Source organism: Equus przewalskii, chromosome 8, assembly GCF_037783145.1.
Source record: "Equus przewalskii isolate Varuska chromosome 8, EquPr2, whole genome shotgun sequence".
Lineage (NCBI taxonomy): Eukaryota > Metazoa > Chordata > Mammalia > Perissodactyla > Equidae > Equus > Equus przewalskii.
The window spans coordinates 1,489,551-1,506,540 of NC_091838.1; the positions used below are offsets into that span (position 1 = coordinate 1,489,551).

A 16,990-nucleotide genomic window follows, 5' to 3' on the forward strand; every position below is an offset into this window, starting at 1 on the left:
TACATCTCAATGGTCAGGACTTACTTCTTTCTAATTCTGTTTTCCAGAGGTTCTATTGATCTCCTCTAGGCTTTTTTTGCCATGGTTTCCTCTCCCCGATTCTTCTTGGGAAGATGATAGAATTTGTTTCCTTCTACATGAATATATTTTAATTTTAGAGTAATTACTTATTACAGACTCATATTATAGCAGAGATATTAAAATAAGAAAGTTTTTAGCCAAACTCCTTACACTTGTTATTTTCTGTTTATTTATTTGTTTGTTTGTTTATAATGGCCATGCTGACATGTATGAGGGACTATCTCATTGTGGTTTTGATTTACATTTCCCTGATGCTTAGTGATGTTGAATATCTTTTCATGTACCTGTTGGCTATTTGTATGTCTTCTTTGGAGAAACGTCTGTTCAACTTTTTTTCTCATTTTTTTAACAGTGTATTTGAGGAGTTTTTTTAATTTGTTTTTTGCTGTTGAGTTGCAGGAGTTTTTTTAATATATTTTGGATGTTAATCCCTTATCATATATACTTTGCAAATATTTTATCCCATTCATAGATCACCTTTTCATTTTGTTGATTGTTTCCTTTCCTTTTTCTTTTGATGTAGGCTCACTTTTTTATTTTTGCTTTTGTTGCCTGTGCTTTTGGTCTCATAGCCAAGAAATCTTTGCCAAGACAAGTGTTATAAAGCTTTTGCCCTATGTTTCCTGCTAGGACTTTTATAGTTTCAGGTCTTATGTTGAAGTTATTAATTCATTTTGAGTTGATTTTTGTATATGGTGTAAGATAAGGACCTAACTTCATTCTTTTGCATATATACAAAAATCAGTTGCATTTCTACACACTAACAACAAATAATCTCTAAAGGAAATTAAGAAAACAATTCCATTTACAATTGTGTCAAAAAGAATAAAATATTCAAGAATAAACTGAACCAAGGAGGAAAAGACTTGTACATTGAAAACTACAAAATATTGCTGAAAGAAATTAATGAAGACACAAAAAACTGGAAAGATATCTCATGTTCATTTATTGGAAGACACAAAATTGTTAAAATGTTCATACTATCTAAAAGGATCTACAGTTCAATACAATCTGTATCAAAATGCTAATTGCATTTTTTGCAAAATTAGGAAAAAAACCCTTAAAATTCATGTGGAACCACAAAGGACTCCAAATAGCCAAAACAATCTCGAGAAAGAACAAACAGACCTCACAGATTTTGACCCCAATGCATATTACAAAGCTACAGTAATCAGAACAGTATGGTACTGGCACAAAGATGGACATATGGACCAACGGAACAGAATAGAGCGCTCAGGAGTAAACCCACGTGTACATGGTAGAATGATCTTTCACAATGGCGCCAAGGTGATGCAACGTGTAAAGCACAGTGTCTTGAACAAAAGGTGCTGGGAAAACTAGATCTCCTCAGCTTAGGCATTTTTGATTGGTTAATGACATCACCATTTCAAAAAAGAATATTTGAAGCCTGTGATAACTGATTGACAGACCATAAATCTGTGTATCAAAATATGAACATTTTGTAATTGTTTATTATTATAGCCGTCTTTTTATTTTCATAAGAGGCAGAACTTTCATTTTTGTATTCTCATGTTGAGAAAAGCACTTATTAGGTAATATGAGAGTCAGTGAGTCAATGAGCTGCTATTTCCCCCACTCATCTCAACTTTGTAATCTCTGTGATGTACTGAAATGACTGAGTTTGTATCCGCAATTTCATCCTTTTTCCTAAAAATTCTGGAAGAGCTTGGCTGGTTTGTATCATTCTGTTAAGGCAAGGATCAATCCTTCCAGTCCATTAACTTCTATAGTCTTCCTTAGAATTTGGCTTACATAGAATTCAAATTCCTTAGAATTTGGCTCAGACCCTTCAGAGGGAAGCAAATTTCCTTTTGCTAATTATTGATCATCCCTCTTAGCATATGTTATTAAGCTAAAAGAACCCTCTCCCATAATGGCTGAGGAGGAGAGAACAGAAAATGGCTGAGCATGTAAGACATCTCCATTTTGTAAATACTGCCTTTTACTTTCAAAAACAACCTTTTTGTTTTTTCAATATGATTAATTTTGAATTTAGGAACTGTTGTGAAATGAGCCGTTAAAATAAAATATAAAATGGAATTTGACAAACTTAGAGACCTGAATATACTCAAATGTCTTTCACAATACTTAATACTATCCCCTAATAATTCTTCCTAAAATTCACTGAGAAGCAATATAATTGAAAATCAGTTTGCCAAACTATATCTATAGTCAGCATTATATTATGCAATGTATTCATTGTATTTATTATTATGTATTAATCAAGTGCCAATTACTCCAGACTCAGATGAGCCAAATCAAGCCATACCCCCAGAACCAAGCAGTAATGTCTTACGCATGAGCAGACAGAGCTAATCCAGGGTAGCAATGGTTTATTTCCAGACACTTTGGCCTCAACATTACAATTTCCCTTGTACCCTCCCGAGCAGAGTTTTTTCAGAGTGTACACATTTGCAAAAGCCCACTGTAAACAGAGAGCACAATGCTCATGCCAGGGTCAGCTGAATTCAAATATAGATGCAGCAAAATACGCCTTCAGTTCATTCTTCTTCCCGCATCCATTCCCCTTATTAATCACACTCCTCTGTTCCTAGGCATCCAAATCTTATCTCAACTCTCTGTATGTTATTAACTCTAAAACCACACTTCCATTTATATATGCTACCAATTCTCTTAATGTATCTTCAGATTAGATCTTTCTTCCAGTCTTTCACCCTGTAAAATCCATCTAACATCTCCCATGGATCTCCCTAAGCACCTCAGACTCAACATATCCTACAATGAGCTGATCAGCCTCTGGTCGAACCTGTTCCTCTTTCTGTTTTCTTCATCTGAGAAAATGGATGCCTTTCATGACCTGCTCTATGACTTTCCATCTCCAGTTTGTCACCACTGCCTTTTATTTGCCCTGCTCTTGTCGAACTGCTTCCTTGAACATGCCTAGAAAAACAACTCTTTTCTGACCCAGCCACAGTCTCTATACATGCTGCTTTCTTTGCTTGGAATGTCTTGTTTGTACTTACACAAACAAGCACACACTAAGTCATTTATGATCAGAAGAGGCGTCACACTGATAAAAAGATCCCTCTAAATCTACACTCTGTAGCTCCTTCCAGGTTGCCATACCACCCTCTGCTAGCCTTTATCACAGCGCCTACTAATTCCTTTGCAATGTTTGGTTTCTCTATTGCCTATCTCTCCCTCAAGTGGAGATTTAATTCTTACTTATCATTGAAAACCTAACACCTAACACAGTCTGTAGTATACAAAAGGAACACAGTAAATGTTTTATGAATAAGCAAATTAATAAAAACTTTGCAAATATGGTCTCAGGGAAGCAAATGCAAAACATGCTACTGAGTAAAGTAAAAAGAAAAACTGGCTTTGAACTTTGCTGTTGTGGGCAAGTTATTTAGGAGAAGGATCATGGCCACATATGCGATGAGGAGATTAACAATAACTTTTTAATGCTAGGGAGTTACTTTAAGCTATAGAATGTGGAAGCAATATCAGATAGAATGGTTTCTTTTATTATATAAATGGCTACATCATTTCTCCCAGAACCCTTGGCTCAACATGTTTTTAATCAAATATTTTTAACGGAACATTTAAACAGGTAGAAAAAAAAATATGATGATAAAAATCTGTGTAGCTATCAGCCAGTTCTACCCCAAAAAACTCAAGGCTGATCGTATTTTATTTGCACTCCTACCCACTTCCTACTCCACATACGATTTTGAAGCAAATCTCAGCAACTAAATTGTTTCGTCTATGTACATCAATTTCTCTCTCTTAAAAATGAGGTCTCTTTTTCTTGTAAAAATAACCACTTGAAATGATTACATCTTTTAAAATTAACGTTATTTCCTCAATATCCTCACCTGTCAGTCATTGTTGAAATTCCAAACACCTTTCATTTTTATTTCACTTTTTTTGTAGTTTGAATCAGGGTCTAAATGAGGTCTACACACTGCAAATAGGAGCTGTCTTTTTGTCTCTTTTAACCTACATATTCTCTCTCTTCTCTCCCTCTCTCTCCAATATATTTGTTGAGGAAACCCTATTATTTATCCTTTACATTTTCCTACAGTCTGGGATTGCTTGTTTTATCCCATAAAGTCATTTAGCATATTCTTGTTTTGCTGTGTTTCCTGTAAATTGGTGCTTGAACATGCAGACTTCATCCAGTTTAGGTTTGATATTTTGCTAAGACTGCATGATGGATGGTATAATCTTCCGGTCAGAGGCACATATTGTCTGGCGGCCTCTCTTTCAGCAATAGTCTAATGTCCAAATCCATCAGTTCGCTAGGCGAGCAAAATGGTGACTTTTCATGAATCCTTCTTCATCTATTAACTGTTATATTTCCATAAAGAGAAACTGCCCCTTTTCATACTTAGTCCAGTTTAGCTTAGATAGAAAAGCAAGATATCTTCATGATTCTCTCCCTTTATTTACCAGTTTTCAAACCAAGTGCTAGTTTACTAGCATCCAAAGACGTCATTCCAAATCCCCTGACTGAACTTCATGTGAATGTAAATTTCTTCTTACTCGACCCACCAAGTTTGTACGGTGACTAAACAAAACACAATCACTGTCTTTAGAAGAGCTAAACACTGGAAAATTATACGTATAATTCTGGGAAACTAAAGCCAGGAACAATTAGCCTGGAAATTGCTTTGGTGGGTTTGATAGGCTGGAATATTTCCAACTTCCTGAAACCACATTCGTTTACATTTCAAACAATATTTAAGAATAATACAGACATATTTAATATGCAAGTTTGACCAGCCTAGATTATTTCAAGTTAGTATAAAAGTGCTATTAACTCAGGTCTAAGGTTAAAAGAGGTCAAAATTTAACCCTACATTTGGGTCAAAATGTTTAAACCATTCTTCCATATAATGACAGTAACACACTTAAGGCTTGAAAATAGTTTTTTTGGTTACACAGACTAGAAATGCAAGTTTTCCTTTTAGAACATAAGTCAATGTGGACCCTAGGACAGGATGCAGTCTATGCCAAGCAGAGGCTCTCAAGAAATAACCAGGATTCAATGCCATGTTGATATTGTGATTGAGTCCCTGTTTATGAAGATGTGTGCCTGTGGAGCGGGGAGAGGGGACTGCTAACTACACAGTCAAACAGCTCTAGACACTTTCTGCTCTGGTGCAAGCACGGAACTCCGGTTGAGGAGAGACAAGGAAAGGAGAGGGGAAATGTCAAACTGATGTGACTCTCCACACGACGAAATAAAAGATGGGTTTGGCCCACGATTGACAGATGTGGTCCATGCCTCTCAAGTACCGTGAAAATAAGCTTCCTTATTTACACTGTGAAAATACTTTAGGATTTCATGTTGACAAAACTCACGGGGCAGGAAACTAACTTCCACGCGTTGTCCTTGTTGTGGTTTTAGCTATAAACAAACAAATGAACAGAAACGAAAACAAGAGATAAATCTTTCAGCTTTGTAATTGCTATGAAACGCCTCTGGACTGACAGTGTGGTCCTCTTCCTTATCTTTTCCGTCTTCCTTTCCACTTCCCTTCCTCCTTCATCACTACAGCACGTGCCTTCAAGAAAGATAAAGATAAGGAGCAGAAATGAAGATATAGAACTCAAAAATTCCCACTGGTTTTGAACAATAGCACTTCCAATGTACTCTAAAAGACTTCTTTGTTATCTGATGAGACGTAATCTTACAGCCAGCAAGAGGAAATAATACAAATCTGTGAGATTTTTACAACACTTTAATTTAAAATTGTCCAAACCCTTTGGTCCTTTCCTCCCAGATGAGATGGGCGGGATTTGAGTTCCTCAGACTCCTTTTCTAAAGCACAGCCCTTACGCATCATGTGTAAGACGTAAGGCATCCTCTAAGAACTGTTAAATTTGTTCCCCTTCCCCCACATATGTGCCCCTTAAAAGTCTCCGATGACATGAGGCCTTGTGGGGACTACAGATGCCCTGGCAGTAAATCAGGAACCACCTAGTCATATGGATAATTGTAGCATGTAACAAGTCTGAAAAAGATGGATCAAGGAGGTTTTCTACCATGCAAACTTATAGCATTTGGTGGCCTATTTAATATCATTGTTGCAGGTCGCATGGGTTATTGGGTTAATTTTGCTGTTTTGGATTTGTAGAAAATACCGTCAATGATATGCTAGGAGGCAATGGTCTGTACCCTAACTACACGTTAGAATCTCCCGGAGTGCTTTTAAGATATACTGATGCCCACCCAAGACCAATTAAGTCTGAACCACTCAGGATGACGCTTGTAAATTACTACTTAAAAAAAAAATCCCTCGGCAAATCTGATGTGTAATCAAAGTTGGAAAGTATGGCCTTAAAGGGAAAAAGACCAGAAATAAGTATAATCCTTGAAAGCACCAGCAACGCGTGGCAGCTCCAGAACTTCTTGGTTTCTTCTTTAATAACATTTTATTCTCTTCTATCCTATTCTGTTTTTAGCCTATTTGCAGCTAGATTTTTCTTTCTCTAGTAAAAAAATAACTGGTTTTTGAATGTCTTTCAGCATTCTAGTTTTCAACAGCTCCACTAACTTGAAGTGAAGTATTTGAAGTAGGTAAGAGTGGCTTGTGTTCATTGTAACGCATCGGCACAGAATTGGAAGCACATAAATAACTGCTTGGCTTTCCCCATTACAGTCTCACGCTGGCAAATCCAAATTTATGGAACACTTTTATCTAGTAGGTGACAAAATCACTTTGTCATGATGGCCTTTTTGTTGTTGAAAAAGCAACTAGTACAAACTGGGGAGCCTTAGGTGAGCTCGAAGCTCAGCTTCAGTGCTTAGAATCGGTGCATGCCGTAACACACCTATAGAATTGAATCCCTGTGGAACTGATGCAAAACCACTAAAATTAAAAGTTTCGTTTTTTATATTTCCTTTTTTAAAAACATATTCTCGATATATGGAAACTACAGAGAACTTTCCTGAAGGCTGTTTGAGCATCCATTTTCATTTGATAATAGCACTTTAAGATAGTGTATCAATGCAATGGAAAATTCCATTTGCAAAAAGCATGACGAACTAAGAGTGTTGACACATTGTTATGTTATGACTAACAATGTGCCCTCGATAGGTGACTGACTAATGAGGAGCATCATTGACGGCCATATGTTGGCGTCCTCGTCCAAAATCAAGTTTTAATGTGACTTTCCTCCCTCAGTTCCTGGCTGACCTTGGCTCTGGATAATGCTTGCTGCTGGAGGGTCTTTTATTTTTTTTCCACAATCCCTGATTTACCAGATTCTAGGTTCCTGGTGGACCATAATTATTATAACTACAGGAGTATCTGTAAGACATTCAAGAGGCAGTATTTTACTGCATTCTCAAGCTGCTCTTTAATGTTATTTAGCATTTGGGTCCGGAAATTTACTTTTTTCTTATAAACATTCAGTTATATGTAGTATTGAGTAAATTTATTCATAATTAGTTGTTACAGAAAAGTGTCATCGAGTTTTTAACAATACACATTTACAGTAACAATACAGCAGTCCCCCCTTATCAGAGGTTTCAGTTACCTGTGGTCAACTGCAGTCAAAGATATTAAATGGAAAATTCCAGAAATAATTCATAAATTTTAAGTCATGTGCTGTTCTGAGTAGCATGATGAAATCTTGCGCAGTCCCACTCCACCTGCCCAGGACATGAGTCATCCCTTTGTCCAGTGTATCCACTGTATCCACTACCTGCCCATCAGTCACTGTCTCGGTTATCAGATTGACTGTCATGGCATCACAGTGCTTGTATCCCAATAACCCCTATTTTACTTAACGTCTCCATTGCTCAAGAGTACTGACACTGGCAATTCTGATATGCCAAAGAGAAGCAGTGAAGTGCCTCCTTTGAGTGAAAAGAACTTAGTATATAGGGTCTGGTACTACCCACAGTTTCATGCATCTTCTGGGGGTCTTGGAACATATCCCCCATGGGTAGGGAGCACTACTGTATGAGGCAAACACTGAAAAACTTGTGGAGGCCAGCAGACAAGGATTTCCTCAACATCTTTCTCCTTCTGAGATGAAACAGATATTGTGGCATAGGTCTTTTTGGTGTTTTCTGAAATTTTTTTTGAAGATTGGCACCTGAGCTAACATCTGTTTCTAATCTTTTTTTTTTTTTTCTTCTTCTTCTCCATAAAGAGCCCCCAGTACATAGTTGTATATTTTAGTTGCAGGTCCTTCTGGTTGTGCTATGTGGGATGCCGCCTCAGCATGGCCTGATCAACGGCGCCATGTCCACGCCCAGGATCTGAATTGGCGAAACCCTGGGCCACCAATGCAGAGCACGTGAACATAACCACTCAGCCACGGGGCTGGCCCCTGTTTTCCTAAATATTTTTAAGAGGAGTTGCCACTGTTAGAACTATGGATAGCATTTCCTTTTGAGATTGAAAATATATTGATAGGTCAGTAACAATGGCAAATTTTAGTGACTCACGAGCGTCTTTGCTGTTTGAGGTAGCTTGTTTAATGCTTTAGCAGAGCAATAGGGTCTTTACAGTTGTTAGCCAGCTTAGAAGTCCTATAGTAAAACCACTTTTCTATAAAGATATTAACTGTAGGAGTTATTTCAAAGTCATAACTAATGAGACTTGTAATGGCTGTTGACCTCAGGTCTGCTGAGTCAGGGCTTTGTCCATGTTCCTTTGGGTTACACTGTTGAACTGGTTCTCAGTCCTGGCTGTACTTTAAAACCACTGGAGGAGCTTCTAGAAAGTAGTTATGCCTGCACCTCAGCCTCACCCAACTGAAATGGAATCACAGGCCATGGCTTGGAATCTATATTTTCTAAAAGACTTCCCCAACTGATTCTAATGCATAGTGGTGATGGAGACCTCTGTATTATGAACTTTTCACACCACATTGTCTCTTCCATGGAAGATGAAACACTCACCTGAATGGTGATTCTATCTGATATGCTTGTATCTCTAAATAGATTGGCCATCCACAGATGAATGGGTAAGGAAAACGTGGAATATATATGGTATAATATATATATTATATGTGGTATATATAAAATGTGATACATACATAAATATATAAATGGGATATTATTCAGCCATATAAAGAAGGAAATCCTGCCTTTTGTGACAACATGGATGGACTTTGAGAGCATTATGCTAAGCGAAATAAGTCAGGGGAGAAAGACACATACTGTATGATCTCACTTATACATACCTGGAATCTAGAAAAGCTGGACTCATAGTCACAGAGAGTAGAATGGTGGTTGCCAGGGCCTGAAGGGTGGGGAAGACAAGGAAATGTTGGTCAAAGAGTCTAAACTTCTGGGTATAAGATAAATAAGTTCTGGGGATCTAATGTACAGTATGGTGACTATAGTTAATAATAGTGTATCATATATTTGAAAGTTGCTAAGATAGTAAATCTTAAAAGTTATCATCACACACAAAAAATAGAAGATAACCAAATGTGGTGATGGAGGTATTAACTAACCTTACTGTAATAATCATTTTGAAATATATATATGTGTATCAAATCAACACACAGTACATCTTAAACTTACACAGTGTTACATGTCAATTATATCTCAATAAAGCTGAGAAAAAAATGGGTAGATTGACCAATGCCACCAACAAAAATCTTAAAGCCCGGAGCACAGCAAGCTTCTTTGCGGAACGCTCTGTGTGGTTCGCTTCAAGATAGAGTAGAAGCATTTCGGCTGATGAATCTCACAGCAAAGGAGGATGACTGGCTTCAAACTTGTCAGTATGCTGCAAAACTTGATTTTAATATCAGGATCTGTTCGATTCCAGAGTATAGGACATGCCAATTGCTTATTCATTTGCTTTGTGAGTGCTATTGAAAATCTTTATTTTTTTTCAACAATGTCACTTCTCCATCACCAGAAGATGTTGCAGATGAGTAGAACTTTTTAATGTAGTCCTTTTATTGCTTCAGAACCTGTGATTTGTTGCTGCCATCATAAATCACTGAAGCATGTAATTGCAAGAATGGAGAGAGAAGGAGCAGAGAGAAACACAAAGGGAAAACCAACACAAACAATGCATCATATTGAGTCACAGCCCTTCACAGCACCCAGAATAAACTTTGTTTTTCTGCGGAGAAATCGCTCCTCATCTCTATATTTCCATTAGATATTTTTCATGCTTAAGTGTGATTTAATGATTCCAACCTCTGAGAATTTAGGCACTGCAAAAAATGGCATGTCTGCAATCTTATTTCTTGGTCTTGTAGATGGCAAACTCTCTTAAGAAAAATTTCCCTTGCCTTTTTTCATCATCAAAAGGTAGAAATGAAGCATTAGTTTTATAAATGATGACCAATAATACAAATGAATGAACAATTTATGATTTAAGGATTTTCTTAACTCTTTAAAGTTTATTTTCATTTTGCATATTGTAATCCCTCACTAAAACAGTCATTTATCTAGAGATCATTTCAAATATTAGAATATGATTTCTGGATTCCAAAACTAGTGAAATTTTCGCTTCTGACTTCTTTTATAAATAATTGTCTCTGATAACCTTAAATAAGGTATTCAGAGAATATTTATTGAACATCTATTAGGTGTAAAAATTATGATAATCTCTGGAAGGTACATGAGAGCACCTTCCAAAGTTCCCCATCGAGTAGCAATAATGGACAGACGTAAAAGGACGGGCAATGTATCAACCATGACACCATGCAGTGTGGGTGTCCTTTGAGGACAGTATATTAGATCCTGACACCTCAGATTAGCAGTTGACAAATTGTGAGATGGAGATCAATATTTGCATCAATAAATATTTTCTTGTTTATTTGTTCACTCAACAAACATTTAAGTTCTAAGCCTTGTGTTAGGGGTACGATGATATATAATGCTTGTTGCCTTGTCTATAACAGCTCTGAGTCCTCTGGGAGAGGCAGACACTGAGAGGAAATCTAATACATGATATGTTTATGGCAGTCACAGAGTTAGACATAAAGAACAGGGAGAACGCTCAGTTGTTGCAACCCTATGAGACAAGGCAACCTTCTTGGTTCTTGTTTAACTGAATTGTATGTTGACATTTGTTGAAAACTATATATAAGCATCTTCATAAAAATAAATCTCACCTATGTTTCTGGAAAAAATGGGTTGAATATGAGACCAGATTTTAATGTCTAAATGTGGCCTTATTTCCCAATCTTCAAACCTTGGCTCCTTTGTGAATAGCTATAACCCTTGAATGTTGATTGAACACCATGAACAAGTTAAAGCAGCAAGAGCTAATGTGGTCGTATATTTTAGTCCTTGGCTTTCTGGAGCAGCTCTCCCTCCCTCCCTCTGTTCTCTCTCTCCTTCTCTCTCTCTATCACACACACACACACACACACACACACACACAAACCTCTGGAAACCCTGGCCTTCCTGCTCATTGTCCTGCAATCAAGACTGAGATAGAAGGGAATATTATAGTAAATGATGGGAGTTATGGGAAAATAAAGTTAAGGACAGACCATTCAGAACCTGTGTCATGTTCTAACCAGAGCCCCAACTGACACAATACCTCAATAAAAATACTGGCACAGTTACAAAAACATGAAATTTCTAAAAAATAAATAAATACAACAATAAATATAGGAAATCATCTTTAAAAAAACAAAAAATATAGGAATTTGTCTTTAAAAAAACAAAAATTGATAGTAGCTCATTGGAAAGGAGTATAAGGGAAAGTTGAGTTTGTTGAGCTGTGGAAACAAAGGAAAAAGTGTGCAGGGATTGGAGAGCACCACACAATAACATCTTCCTGGACGGAGCCCGTGACTGACCTGAGCCCAGAAGATGGAGTGACCGGCGTCCTGGACGTTCTGCACCTTCATGGCTTGTTTGGTTCAGCTCGATTGGAATGCTTTCTGTTCAGCTGCTGTAGGACAAAATCCTAAGTGGAAAGAAAACACATGCAAACCAAGCCAATGTCCACCTCACTTTGACATTGCTCCCAGATTTTTTATGTGTGTGAGCTGATTGGTGTATCAAAAACTCCTGTGCCAGGAGGTCTATTTTTGCATTGCTCTCCTGCCTAGACACTTCGGTTACACTGACCCTCTTCGCTCTGCTTCTGTACATCTTGGTGAATCTTATGAACTTCCCAGCAATCTGATCCTGCCTGCTTCATGTCCCTGCCCTTTTTGGATAGTTTGATTTTTGTGAGAGAGATTGTGGTACGTGTTTAAATCAGATGAACTCTTTAGAAGTGAGGTTGTAAGCCCTTTCTTTTCTTTTAGGAACATTAGCCCTGAGCTAACATCCACTGCTGATCCTCCTCTTTTTGCTAAGGAAGATTGGCCCTGAGCTAACATCGTACCCATCTTCCTTTACTTTATATGTGGGATGCCTGCCACGGCATGGCTTGATAAACAGTGTGTAGCTCCGTGCCCAGGATCCGAACCCAGGAACCCCAGACTGCCAAAGTGGAACATACAAACTTAACTCCTACACCACTGGCCAGCCCCATGTAAGCCCTTTCTTAATGCTAATAACTCTATTTAATATAAAGGAAAGTAATGGGAGATTTCTTTCCTTTTCTGCCTCATAAAGAAATCAGTATTTTTAGTTTTTTATAGCATAAAAATCAGAGTATTAACAAGCATTCAGAGACATCAAAATTACACAATCTTCTGACTTTAGCATTTAATTTGTTAGGAAAGCCTCCTGATTTTGGAACCAGTATTATCAGTAGATGAAGACAGCATGTTTTGTTCTCATGTACCGATTGCCCTGTGCCTAATTCTGTGGCGGGAACTTTTATAGGCAAAGGAACAGGGAGTTGGTAGTGGGTTGTGGGTGAGCAATTTTCAGTAATATTAAGCAACATGATAATTATCAACCAAATGATTCTAGGAGGTAAATAAAGCACAATTTAGCTCAAAGAGCTGAATATTTGGGAGTTAGTGGAGTGTTTGGGGCCTTGGAGTATTGAATATTTTCCGTCATGGTCTCCTTCAATTTGCAAGAGTGTAAGAAGGTATTGTCAGTATTCTGCGTTGTCATGCTTTGAAGTGTCCAAAAAAAAGAAAAACAAAAATAAAAACCGCATCATGATCAGATGGCCAAATACAGTCAGTGCCGCCAGTCTTTGTCATCATCGTAAGTTGCTCCAGCTCCATCATGCTCAGTGATCTGAAGAGTTCTGCTTATTCTTTTCTTCCTTCGCCTTGGATAAGCATAGACTCATGTTTCACTAATCCAGGATACTAGGAACGTTCTTCAGGCTGACTCGTTTCAACTATTATCTTGATTCTTACAACAATAGATTTTACTCATTTAATACTTTATCTTTGAAAAGGGAAAACAATTTGTGGTTTAAAGTAAAAGTCCTGATTCCTGGCATGGTTCAACATCCGCAAGTCAATCAACGTGATTCACTACATTAACAAAGTGAGAAACAAAAACCACATGATCATCTCAATAGACGCAGAGAAAGCATTCGACAAGATCCAACATCCATTTATGATAAAAACCCTCAATAAAATAGGTATAGAAGGAAAGTACCTCAACATAATAAAGGCCATATATGACAAACCCACAGCCAATATCATACTCAATGGACAAAAACTGAAACCCATCCCTCTCAGAACAGGAACAAGACAAGAGTGCCCACTTTCACCACTCTTCTTCAACATAGTACTGGAGGTTTTGGCCAGAACAATTCGGCAGGATAAAGAAATAAAAGGAATCCAAATAGACAATGAAGAAGTAAAACTCTCGCTGTTTGTAGACGACATGATCTTATATGTAGAAAACCCCAAAGAATCCATAGAAAAACTATTAGAAACAATCAACAACTACAGCAAAGTTGCAGGGTATAAAATCAACATACATAAATCAGTAGCATTTCTATATGCTAACAATGAACTAACAGAAAAAGATCTCAAGAACTCAATCCCATTCACGATCGCAACAAAAAGAATAAAATACCTTGGGATAAATTTAACCAAGGAAGTGAAAGATCTATATGATGAAAACTACAAGACCTTCTTGAAAGAAATTGACAACGACATAAAGAGATGGAAAGACATTCCATGCACATGGATTGGAAGAATAAACATAGTTAAAATGTCTATACTACCTAAAGCAATCTACAGATTCAACGCTGTCCCAATCAGAATTCCAATGTCATTCTTTACAGAAATTGAACAAAGAATCCTAAAATTTATATGGGGCAACAAAAGACCCCGAATAGCTAAAGCAATCCTGAGAAAGAAGAACAAAGCTGGAGGCATCACAATCCCTGAATTCAAAACATACTACAAAGTTACAGTAATCAAAACAGCATGATACTGGTACAAAAGCAGATGCACAGATTGATGGAACAGAATTGAAAGCCCAGAAATAAAACCACATATCTATGGACAGCTAATCTTTGACAAAGGAGCTGAGGGCCTACAATGGAGGAAAGAAAGTCTCTTCAACAAATGGTGCTGGGAAAACTGGACAGCCACATGTAAAAGAGTGAAAATCAACCATTCTTTTTCACCATTTACTAAAATAAACTCAAAATGGATCAAAGACCTAAAGATTAGGCCTGAAACAATAAGTGTTCTAGAGGAGAATATCGGCAGTACACTCTTTGACGTCAGCTTCAAAAGAATCTTTTCGGACACCATAACCCCTCACATGAGGGAAACAATAGAAAGAACAAACAAATGGGACTTCATCAGGCTAAAGAGCTTCTTCAAGGCAAGGGAAAACAGGATTGAAACAAAAAAACAGCCCACTAATTGGGAAAAAAATATTTCCAAGTTATTTATCTGACAAAGGGTTAATCTCCATAATATACAAAGAACTCACACAACTCAACAATAAAAAATCAAACAACCCAATTACAAAATGGGCAGGGGACATGAACAGATATTTCTCCAAAGAAGATATACGGATGGCCAATAGACACAAGAAAAGATGCTCATCATCACTAATCATCAGGGAAATGCAAATCAAAACGACACTAAGATATCACCTTACACCTGTTAGAATGGCAAAAATATCAAAACCAAGAGTGACAAATGTTGGAGAGGCTGTGGAGAAAAAGGAACCCTCATACACTGTTGGTGGGAATGCAAACTGTTGCAGTCACTATGGAAAACAGTATGGAGATTCCTCAAAAAGTTAAGAATAGAAATACATTATGACCCAGCCATCCCACTACTGGGTATCTATCCTAAGAACCTGAAATCAGCAATTCCAAAAGTCCCATGCACCCCTATGTTCATCACAGCATTATTCACAATAGCCAAATCATGTAACCAACCTAAGTGCCCAGCAACTGATGATTGGATAAAGAAGATATGGTATATATATACAATGGAATACTACTCAGCCATAAAAAAGGGCAAAGTCATCCCATTCACAACAACATGGATAGACCTTGAGGGTATTATACTGAGTGAAATAAGCCAGACAGAGAAAGATGAACTCTGTATGACTCCACTCATAGGTGGTAGTTAACATATGGACAAAGAGAACTGATGGGTGGTTACCAGGGGAAAAGGGAGTGGGGGGAGGGCATTAGGGGTGAAGTGGTGTACCTACAACATGACTAATAATGATATACAACTGTAATTTCACAAGGTTGTCAACTATCATAACCTTAATAATAATAAAAAAAAAAGTCCTGATTCCTTTCCACTCTTCACTCTGCTGAAATGACGCGTTTTCAAAGAAAGAGCCGATATGGTGTCAATGAACCCTCACTTACACGGCTGATGTGTACAGGCTGCAAACTGTACAGTCAAACACTTAGGTCATTGTCACTGTGCTCATAGAGGTTTTATTGCTTCCTGTAGTAGCCTTGTCCACACAGTAACAATCCACCAACTAGGAAAACGTTTTCTGACTTCCCAAGGCTTGATCTTTCTTTAGTTTATAGCAAGATTTTTATATTTTACTACCCAATTTTATGACATTCATTTTCTGGAATTTTTGAATGCTTTCATCAGCTACTTTTCTGTTACGGCAAGAGACATTCAATTCACCTCATGTTTCAGAAGTGGTTGTAACCTTTTATTAGCTTAGAGGCTCTTTACAAGATTTGATTTTTTAAAAAAAGTCCAAGCAATATGTAGAGTGACAAGTGTCTAAGTCTTCTCGTCTCGCTCCATCATCTCTCTTCAGTTGTAAAATGTTACAAAACATCATATGAGTGAAGACTTAGTCAGCATGTAATGAAGACCATTGTTAAACACCACAAAAAAATCACTAAAGGACATCGAAAAGTTTTATTCTCTGGTCTTTTTATTTTTTAAAATGTCTGAATTAGCTTCAGTTTCACAACTCTACTATCCAGAAGCAGAAAAGAGTAGCCCAATTTGCTCTTTCTCTCAGCAATTTCTCCGTGTACCAGAACATTCTCATCACCATAATATTCTGCCTTAACATTATCCATCTTTAAAATTTACAAACAATGAAATTTCCCTTGACCTTGCATTTCTTTTTTTAATTTCTTTGCAGTTATTCTCCATTTCTTTGCTCCCCTTCAAAGAGACTCCTTAAAGGAACTGCCTTTACACACTTCTTCCCATCCTATTTTCTTCTCACCCTGTTGAAAAAGGCTACCCTTCCCTCCCTCGCCTCTGAAAATTCTTGAAAAGTTCCTGTCCTTTTCTTACATATCTTTGCAACATTGGTAGTTTGACTATTCCGTTCCTTTTGAAATATGTATGTTTGTTTCTAGACTCGCCTTGTTTTCTTCCTATTTTGCTGGCTTTTTCACTAGCTACTTTTCTATCAGGGCTTTTTCTTGGTTCTTCTCTTTTCTGTATTTATGTTCTTGCCTTAGTGAGCTCACTCAGTTTTATCACTTTCCATAACATCTATATGCTGCTGTCCCTCATATTTGTATCTTCTGCATGAGTATCAAACATTTTTCTCAAAGTCTTCATCTGAATGTTC

The 16,990-nt window shown here is 37.3% G+C and overlaps 1 long non-coding RNA gene across 1 annotated transcript; it reads right to left on the bottom strand.

The window, feature by feature from the left end:
* Positions 1–1,010: 1,010 nt before the first annotated feature.
* LOC139084996 (uncharacterized) lies at positions 1,011–12,034 on the bottom strand. The gene is made up of 3 exons (XR_011542926.1): positions 11,872–12,034; positions 9,277–9,335; positions 1,011–5,639 (listed from the first exon to the last, which is right to left on the bottom strand). It is a non-coding gene; the product is annotated as an uncharacterized lncRNA (long non-coding RNA).
* Positions 12,035–16,990: the final 4,956 nt, after the last annotated feature.